Source organism: Hesperophylax consimilis, chromosome 21, assembly GCF_061612785.1.
Source record: "Hesperophylax consimilis isolate HC1 chromosome 21, BYU_Hcon_1.0, whole genome shotgun sequence".
NCBI lineage: Eukaryota > Metazoa > Arthropoda > Insecta > Trichoptera > Limnephilidae > Hesperophylax > Hesperophylax consimilis.
Genome location: NC_142856.1, coordinates 11,154,461 through 11,164,842, shown reverse-complemented (window position 1 = coordinate 11,164,842; position 10,382 = coordinate 11,154,461).

Sequence of the window (10,382 nt, the reverse complement as noted above, 5' to 3'; positions counted from 1 at the left end):
TCACGTAGGTGTCCATGTCCTAATAAATATCCTCTACGAAAAGCGAAAAAATTATATTTTTTAAGAACACGTGTTCCGACTTCCTCATAACAAATTCATGCTTTACTGAGAGTTTGTTATGAAATCTGTCAATTCATTCATTCGTTAAAGGCCTGCAGTCCCGTTTTTAACAGGAAAACGAATAGTTTGACCAGATTATTAATAAATTAAAAATACATATTTTATATCAGTATTTTTTCCTAGAAACCGTATATGTAAGTAGGTGGGCACTATTATTTAATGAATTTTCCTTGTAATTATAGTGTTTTCATTAACCTTTTTGAGGAAAGGAGACTATTTTTCTACTGACTTAAGACTCTACGTGTAGGTAGGTACTTACTTACATTATTTATTGTATTTTAATTGTGTTTGTTTTTAGTTGATTGGGAGAAATTGCCACCTGTCAATACACGAAAAAGCCCAAATACACATGGATATATTTTTTTAAACTTGTGCGCTTCTTAGAACATGTCTCTTGTGACCTAGATAGGTTATATACAAATCGACTAATCCGAAAAGCAGACAAAACGAGTCGCCGCTCCGAGAACACTACGAGGAAATCGGAGAACACATGGAGAAAAATGATTATAGAAATCCTGTTAAAAACGTGAAAGCAATCCATTTCCTAATAAAATATTCAGAATATATCGGAACACGTGTTCATGCAGATGTCCTTTTCTTAAAAATTGACGAAATGTTACAACATTAGAATTTTTATGAACACTGTTCCGACATCCTAATAACGCATTCGTTTCTTACCGAAAGTTTGTTAGTAAAACCTGTCAATTCAATCGTTGAAGGCCAGCAGTCCCGTTTTTAACAGGAATATTTTACCAAATTTTTAATAAATTAGATATATTTTATACCAAAAAGTTATCACTCTCGCCCAGGCAGTCCAGTAGTGCAGCGCACCACTTCGTCATAATAATAATTGGATGACTTGTATATCGCCATTTTTGTGCAAAATCACCTCAAGGGCGCTGTACAAACTTATAATACATTTTGTACAGTGATCTATGTTATTACTTAACTATTTATGGAGATAATAAACAGTTCAATACTTACCTGGTAGGTCACTTGAGATTAACACAATTGACATTATCTAATTGTTTATTAGCGAAATTTAGATACAGGATTTAGGAGTAATTGGAAAATTGAATATAACTGGACTTTTTCTTAGGAATGTTATATATTTAATTTATGAAGAGTTTCCCTCCAAACAATACTCATAATAACAAGTGCTAAATTAACCTGTATTATATGCTATTTACTTCTTTGTTTTGTTATGTATGTCATATTAATCTCATAATGTATTCATTTTCTTTATATGGCACTCAGTGCGTTTAATACTCCTTTATAAATTAAAATATAAATAATAATAATACGCCTTGTAGTGGTTTTTAACAAGAATAGCGCTTTTTTTCTTTCTTTTTTTCAAAGAATATACATTTGTTTGTCTAAATCTGCAAAACCCTCAAACTGCGAAAATGAATTAACTAGCTCAACAACTCAATCCAAAAAAAATATTTTAATTTTATCGCAAGCTTTGGTGCTGTGAAATATCTATCTAAATTTTTTTAAAACGACAAGAAGTCAAATTATTTTTCTTTCCGTACTTTTCAATGAGAAAAAATATTTCAGAAAAGGATCGAAATATATCAAGAAAATAATAAATTGTTTTGTTTATTCAACTTTTTCTTTCTTTCAACCATATTTTTATGGGATAAATAGAAAATAACATGAAAATGATCATCATAAAACATACTTATTTAGGCTGTACGTGCTGTGCGTTAGTTAGTCCTGCGTGAAACCAGGTTCAATGAACTCAAATTTTTAATTTAAGAGGAAGCTACAAGCCAAAAATGTGCATATTCTTGGTATACCTTATATTGTAGGTAATAGGCATTAAATGGCTTGACAAACGGAGTCTAGAAACGTTCGATTTCAAGCTCAAAACTGGTTTATATTTATCTATTAAATAATTTTATAAGAAAGCAAAAAAGTTAATCAAGTAAAACTGTCACAGATAATCTTAGCCATAATACTGTATTTTTTTAAAGTTGTTTCGTTTATGAGTTCATACATTTCTATTGAAAAAATAGTTTACATTTATATTTTTTATTTGGTAATTTATTTTTTATTTGTATTTTACTCAAGCGAAACGATAGGAAAACCTTCAATTTATCTAAAGGGTTTATCTAAAGGGTATCAATTATCTAAAGGGTATTTGGTATTGATAATGTAAACCAATTCATTATAAAGATTAATCAAAATAGTGATTTGGCATTAAGCTTCGCCTTAAGAGTCATTTTCAAAATTGTAACTAATTATTTGAAGAATTCATACAAGACTTACCTATAATACAATGTAATATTTTTAATGGAAAATTATTTTAATTTGAAAGATTTTCAAAATTGGAACTGATTTGTCGATAATTCACACTATCCAGTGATTTTACACGGGTCTGCGCTAGTTACATTTTATCATTCAATATATCCAAAAGGAGGAAGCCGAGTAGCCGTAATAAAACTAGTTTGTCTATAAATAAACATTATAACAACCCACTTTATGATTCATTTATGTTCAGTAAAAAAATCTAGCCACGGGTTAATTCGGTTTATTTTTAATACTGGAACCTTCCTTCAAACTTCTCTGGTGTTATTAATAATAATAAATATTACAATTACTTATCTGGTAATGGAGGAATTCCCACTCTTAATTAATTGCGCTACAGGTTATAAAAAGCTTGGAGATTCAGGCAGGAATTCTCAGTATTGCTTTCAAAATAGCAATACTGAGATTTTACACAGAATTAATATCGAAATCGCTTACAGATCAACTTTATGATAAAATGTATGTCTTGATTGGCCGGCCAGGGGTGGCAAATGGAAAATGGAAATCTGAACACAGGTAACCTGCATTAAATATAGATGCTAATTGCTTTCTGCCCAAGGGTGCTTGTTTACGATAGTAACTACTGGCACATGATGTATGGAAAAAATCTTTTTTTAATAAAAGTTTGTCTCTGCGGACACATAGATACCAACGTTTAGGTTATTTATGTAGATATTAAGTGTTTTTTTACAAGTTGAAAACTTTAACCAATAGGGAGTGAAATAAAAGTACATAAAAATCAGCAATCTTAGCCTAAAAATCTAATGCAAGGTTTGGGTCTCCCGCACTTGGCCTAAAAATCTAGTGCATGGTTTGGTCCTCCCGCACTTGGCCTAAAAATCTAATGCAAGGTTTGGGTCTCCCGCACTTAGCTTAAAAATCTAATGCAAGGTTTGGTTCTCCCGCACTTGGCCTAAAAATCTAATGCGTGGTTTGAATCCCCCGCACTTGGCCTAAAAAATCTAATGCAAGTTTTGGATCCCCCTCACTTGGCCTAAAAAATCTAATGCTAGGTTTCGGTCGCCCGCACTTGGATTAAAATTGAGTAATTTTAACAATTCAATATTTTTGGAATAGCTATAACTCTGTATATCCATTATATATATAAATGAAACAAGATAACTTGTTTTGAACCACCATCCATTTATTTTTTAATAAACTCCGACCGGTTTCGGAAAAACCGTTCCTTCCTCCGGGAAAAATACATACTATTTTGCCCTAAGAAAAAGCAAAAGAAACGGTTGCTCCGAAACCGGTCGGCATTTATTAAAAACTAAATATATAGTGGTTCAAACACAGTTATCTTGTTTCATTTATTAACAAATTTAGCTTATTTTAATAAATTGAGGAGCGTTTTCGCACAGAGAAATATGTACCCCAAACGATTTTCTCATTCTTATTCTTTATGTAGGTGTCTCCGAAATGGCTATTTAGAATTTTAAAATATCAATATATTTATGTGTTTTAAGTGTAATAGAAAAGGATTATTTTTCACAGCGTGAATGAACTAGTTGAGTGTACACACAATAATGTAAAAGAGTCATTATTATCTTATTTTAATGTTTCTGAATAAGCCACCAGTTATGTAAAAAAAAATATATTTTTGATTCCCTAGCAAAATTTTTGCCTGGGTAATTACTACTTAAGCGTATCAACTTTATATTTATTTCTTCGGTCGATGTAGGTACTTTGATAGATTGAGCAAAAATCAATTTTTATTTTTACTAAAAACAATCATTTTACTGTAGAACTTTTTTTTTTAAAGAAAGACACACATTCCCGGGTTACGAATAACCTGACAATATTTGAAAATCTCCTACTACCACCACTGTAAGCTGAAAATGTTGCTTGTGTTGTGATGGAGGACTTAGCCAGCCGAGGAATTGAACACACTACGCCCGAGTGGGACCCAAGCGCGATGTCAACTCGGATACCGACCGGTCTAATAACTAAAATATATTGGTGTTTTGCTTAGTGAAAACTTTTTTAAGTAAAGGTGGTTCTTCACAAATGAATTGATCTTTCTTATTATTCTTCGTGTCTAACACATAAATTTGACCACGACAGAACGAAAAAAAAAGTTTATGTAGTATTTAATTTGTGAAAACGCTCCTCGATACTAGTCTAGTGTCAGTGGAGCTGGGAACCACAAATCTAATAGAATTTAACAACGGTTTTTTTTAAACAAACTATACTATTTTTTATTTTTGTAATGACAAAAAATATATGAAAAATATATATATTTAAGAAATTTATACTTTGGCCTCCCCTTGCGGGAGACTTAAATATTTTTCAATTGGGCCATGATTTGTGGTAAGTATATGTGAGTCCATAACTCCATAGAGACAACGTTTATCAACTTGAAATTTTGAATTTTCAAAAAAATATATATTTCGATACACCCTACTGGCCAAAGATGGAATATTTATTTGTTCATTTTATTTATTTACAAAAAATATTTATTTATTAATTTTATTTTAGTAATTTCTACATTTAAGTTTACAAACTACTAATTAATTTGTTACATATACATATACTATATTTTTTCTTGCTTGATGTGGCTCCTACACAACATCTTGAACTTTCCAATTGGGGTAGACTTTAGGTTTTCCGGCAGCGCGTTATAGTATTTCATCCCTTTATATAGTATACTATTCTGAGTATTCGCCTTGTCCTTTTTTGGTAGCCTAATTTCATTGCACGTCCTTCTTTTATGTTTGTGTATGTTCTTGTTGTTTACAATTTTAATGTTTGTATCGACTTAAATCGATTTGTGTCAGTGTCAAATCTGATGAACATGTATTTTCACTGTTATTTTGGAATAATGTTTCCTGGAATTTTCCTTTTAAAATCAGATCACGGTTCAGCCGCAGTGAATGAATTCACTTTTATATTGGTACATGGTTCTCAACAAATAATTTTCTCCATCTTAGGTTAAGTTCATAAGTTCATAAAAATAATATTTGTTATTTTTTAAGCTAATCTCTATACAGGGTGTATCGGCACGTACTCTACAAACTTTAACCAGCTATTCCTTAGTATATTTGGAGTAAAAAATCTTATGTGCACTTTGCTGTCCGGTAACGTTTTTTTTTAATAAAAAAATTACTATTCATATTTTCACCACATGTCACCACTGTATTATCCTTTGTCAAAGTTTGAAAACCCATCTGGCAATATTTTATTCGAATTCCGTTGAATAATGTACGTGTGTACCTATATTGGCGCACTTTTACAATAACAACGAAATGGCACGGCACCATTCGTCTCATTTTTAACTACTATTATTTAGTGTGTGCGAAAGAGCGAAGACGCTTTTCGACATACTTTGCTTATAACAGCTGTTGAACACGAAAAGCAATGCCAATGACAGTGATGTAGTGTGGAAATTTTTATTTTTTTTTGTTTTTAATTGAAAAAAAAATGCTACCGGACAGCAAAATGCCCATAACATTTTTTACTCCAAATGTGCTAAGGAATAGCTGGTTAAAGTTTGTCGGGTTAGTGCCGATACACCCTGTATAGTTGAAAAATAAATTATTTGAAATTCCCTTGATAACAAAAAAAAATAGCAAAGTATGCTACAAAAATTATAACTAACACAGCTGGTTGTGTTATTTAAAATGCCACAGGCATGAAAAAAAATCAAGTGTTTCTTTAAATACTACTTAACAGTCAACAGTCGCTTACGCATATTAATAGGTGACCGGATAAATCATTAAAAATGATAATTCATCACATCTTTAAAAAGTTATATAAAGTCATGGAATGTGATGAAACAAAAACTTTATTAACTGGGTTAAGTAGGTTAGGTTAGGTTAGGTTAAAAAAAAAAATTTTCATCGTTTCTAATGACTTTATATCACTTTTTAAAAATGTGTTGAATCGTCACTGTGTTGAGTTATCATGGAACCAAAATAAATAAATATTAGCCCGCTCCCTCTAAAATTTTTATTTGCGTATCTCCTTCCATCTTCCAAACCATCTTTTCAAACATTCTTCTTCTTTTTAAACGCTTATAACGGTTCATTAACAAGAAAGAGGAAGAGGTTCCAATATAGTTATCAAATCGAATATAGTTATGAGAATCGTACTCTTACCTCTGAGGCACCTCTGCAGAACCGTTTTATATTCTTTTCTCCTTATCAGCGCACTCCGACCTGTATTACCGATCCCTGCATTCATACACAATATGCTAATACGCCCATAATCAACATGATCGGCTTGTTGACAAGCGGTCAATTGGCGTTCAGGTTCACTATTCAGTATTAAGCCAAGCGTCGGTCAGTTGGCATCTCAGTCGGTCACTTTCTTTAGTGTAGTGAAACGCGACTAGTGCAGAAACACTGGTACATTACCATAATATAATTTATGAAAGTGGATGATAGTTCACCTAGTGATTAGTGAAATTATTCATTAGCTTACTTATTGAGCAATCAATCTAATTATTAAATAGTTTTAAAGTGGTTCTAATTTGAAAGGTATCTAACTAATAACACGCCAAATTTTCCGCAACTTAATAAATATAATAATATCTAGCACTGGATATAAAATTTTAAATTGAAAATTGCAAAATGTTCATAATTTTAATGTAAAGAAAATATTTTTGATTTGTTCTTGGTGGTGTATAAAACTTACTTATGAAACTGCTACTATTTACAGTGATTAAAGTTATCAATTTTTTTTTAAATTACTCAATTCTTTTTAAACCACCAAGAATATACCAAAAACATTTTGCAAAATTTTTCAAAGCATAGACACACATAACAACAAAATATGTTGACAAATTTGAAACAATTGCAATTCGCATGTTCTTGATAGTTACAATGACAAGTGAATTTCAATAATGATCTTGATTCTTCTTCTTGAGAGGTAGTCAACATTATCTATCTTGTTTTCTAAATCATTAAGAGCAAGCCAAAAACACTTTTTTACATTAACATAAATAAATTTTGGCACTTAATGTGGTTTTACTCTCAGTGTGCTATATTTAGATAGTAATATTATGTATCCAGATCAAGTTTAATGTCATTCTTTCTGCTTGTCCATTCTGCTATGGGTATGTAACTACTATTGAACGTATCTGTGATCTTTGCAGAAATCTTCACATATGTTACATCTTCTAAATGCGTATATTTTCTGAACATTTCTCGTCAATGTATTAGCATTGAAATGTTCCTCTGTTGAGGAAAACTCTTAACCGAATTGCGAAATGAAGGAAATATCTCGCACGTTCGCGAATAAAACACTAACTGTTAATTTGTTGTGTCAACTTATAATAATGGCAGTCAGCGTGTGTAAGTTAGCTAGGGTGTTCCTGTTTTAATATTATTTGACCGAATTTAAAATGGTCCAAACCAAGGATAGCTAGCTTGTCACATTCCTTCCGTGGTCAAGGGGTAAGCTCGGGGGGTCCAATTCCCGGAGTGCGCTAATAAATTTTAATTCTTGTTATGTTCAATTTGTTAATTTAAAATTATTCGTAGTATATTTTTCGCACGTTCCACGCTTCCCCACTTGATCTTACCCATCTCCCACCCCTCCTCACTACCTTCATCTTCACAGCGTACCTACCCCAATTGGGGTTACCGTAGGCTCACTGGCTCCAGACGGTTAGGAACAGTTGACTCTGGACGTGCGTATTCACATTTAAAATTATACATAGTATATTTGCGGCACGTTCTACACTTCATCTTACCAATCTCCTACCCCTCTTCATTACCTTCAGCCTCACAGCATACTCCAATTGGAGATGCCATAGTCTCACAGGCTCCAGACGATTAGGAACAGTTGAGACTGTGCGTTCGTATTCACATTTAAAATTATACATAGTATATTTGCGGCACGTTCTACACTTCATCTTACCAATCTCCTACCTCTCTTCATTACCTTCAGCCTCACAGCATACTCCAATTGGAGATGCCATAGTCTCACAGGCTCCAGACGATTAGGAACAGTTGAGACTGTGCATTCGTATTCACATTTAAAATTATACATAGTATATTTGCGGCACGTTCTACACTTCATCTTACCAATCTCCTACCCCTCTTCATTACCTTCAGCCTCACAGCATACTCCAATTGGAGATGCCATAGTCTCACAGGCTCCAGACGATTAGGAACAGTTGAGACTGTGCGTTCGTATTCACATTTAAAATTATACATAGTATATTTGCGGCACGTTCTACACTTCATCTTACCAATCTCCTACCCCTCTTCATTACCTTCAGCCTCACAGCATACTCCAATTGGAGATGCCATAGTCTCACAGGCTCCAGACGATTAGGAACAGTTGAGACTGTGCGTTCGTATTCACATTTAAAATTATACATAGTATATTTGCGGCACGTTTCACACTTCCTTACTTCATCTTACACATATTCTTCCCCTCCTCACTACCTTCAGCCTCACAGCATACCCCAATTCACTAGCTCCAGACGGTTAGGAACATTTGAGACTGTGCGCGTATTAACATTTAAAAAAGCTTATGCATCAAAATCATATCGGCTGCAAATTGGTGAAAAGTTTTAGAGGAGTTGAGATAAAAGAATGTCGGCTTGTCAACCAAAATTAACAAAATTATGTTTTATTTTCAAAATAAATTAGTGAATCACAAACCGTTCGAAGTGTGTTGTGGGGGCGTGTTTATTCAAATATTTCATCGATGCTTCGAATGCTTTAAAAATAACATATTCCGCTATTTCTTAGCTTAAATTCGTTTGCTCATACGCCTATAGGTACTTGTATCCATGTTTAGGTGCATCTGTATATCTGTCATGTTGTGTTTAAATTCTGTAAAATGTGTTTATGTCAATTTTCACGAATCTTGGCTCCAATTATTACTGACCACGGACATGCAGGCACGCGATAATTGGGTATTTAAATATTGATAAAAAAAACCATCTCAGAGCGTGCCATGAGGAAATGATAATAATATAATTTACTTTAACGATGTGTTCTGCTAATAAATTCTGCTACACGCGGAGTAGAGTTGATGGTGACTTCACTGGATGTCACTTCTTCCACCTAATGACTCTAGTTTTGCAGTATTGGAACAATTTGGCATCGTCCACAAATTCTGCGGTCTTTCGCCATTCGCCCCAGCTTTCAGTCCTTCCCGTTACCCGTCCTGCTCCAATCCTCTCCAAATCTATCCATCACTTCACCGATCTGTCTCTCCATCGCTTTTAGTTTTACGGTGTCTCAATAGAAAAGGGGAATTAATTTCAGAAAAACTGTCAGTCAATAGATATCATTTATCTGTGGTTCCTGTATGTTTTCTTGGTAATATGGAGCATTTTACATGACCACAACATTCATTTCCACTCTTAATCAGAAACACGTTTATTTTCATATTTTTGAAGGTCGACCAGCACTTGTCAACATCAGGTTGGTGTGCTATTTCGAGGTCTTGTAGTGGATTCTAGTCCAATAACACGCCATATCTCCAATATATGTATGAAAATAAAATATTTTTCAAACAGTTTTGTCTCATCAGCTGCGATATGTGTGGTATTTTCACCACATCTGACAACAAACCTTTGGACTTAATACTTTAGCTCATTATCTTACTTAGTAAATACAGTGTTTAAAATAGGTAAGCCATGATTCTACGGATGAACCAGTATTGGCAGGTGAATTGTTGTTTGCAAGCCTTTGATGAATAGGCTATAGCATCTAGCATTCTGCAACTACAGTAAACAATCTTTGAAGATGTTTTGTTGTTGTTTATAAATATTCCTGGATTTGGTGTTATTCACATAATGATTTAGGTATATAGCAGTATTTTATGTCAAAAATCTGTACGTGCCTTCACAATCAAGTTCATTAAAAAAACTTTCATTATAATGCTCACTTAGAAAATATATTTCGTAAAACTATTTTATCCGATTTTCTAATTTGTCTTACATCATATTTTTTTGCACAGCTAGTTAGTAAGTCTAATACTTA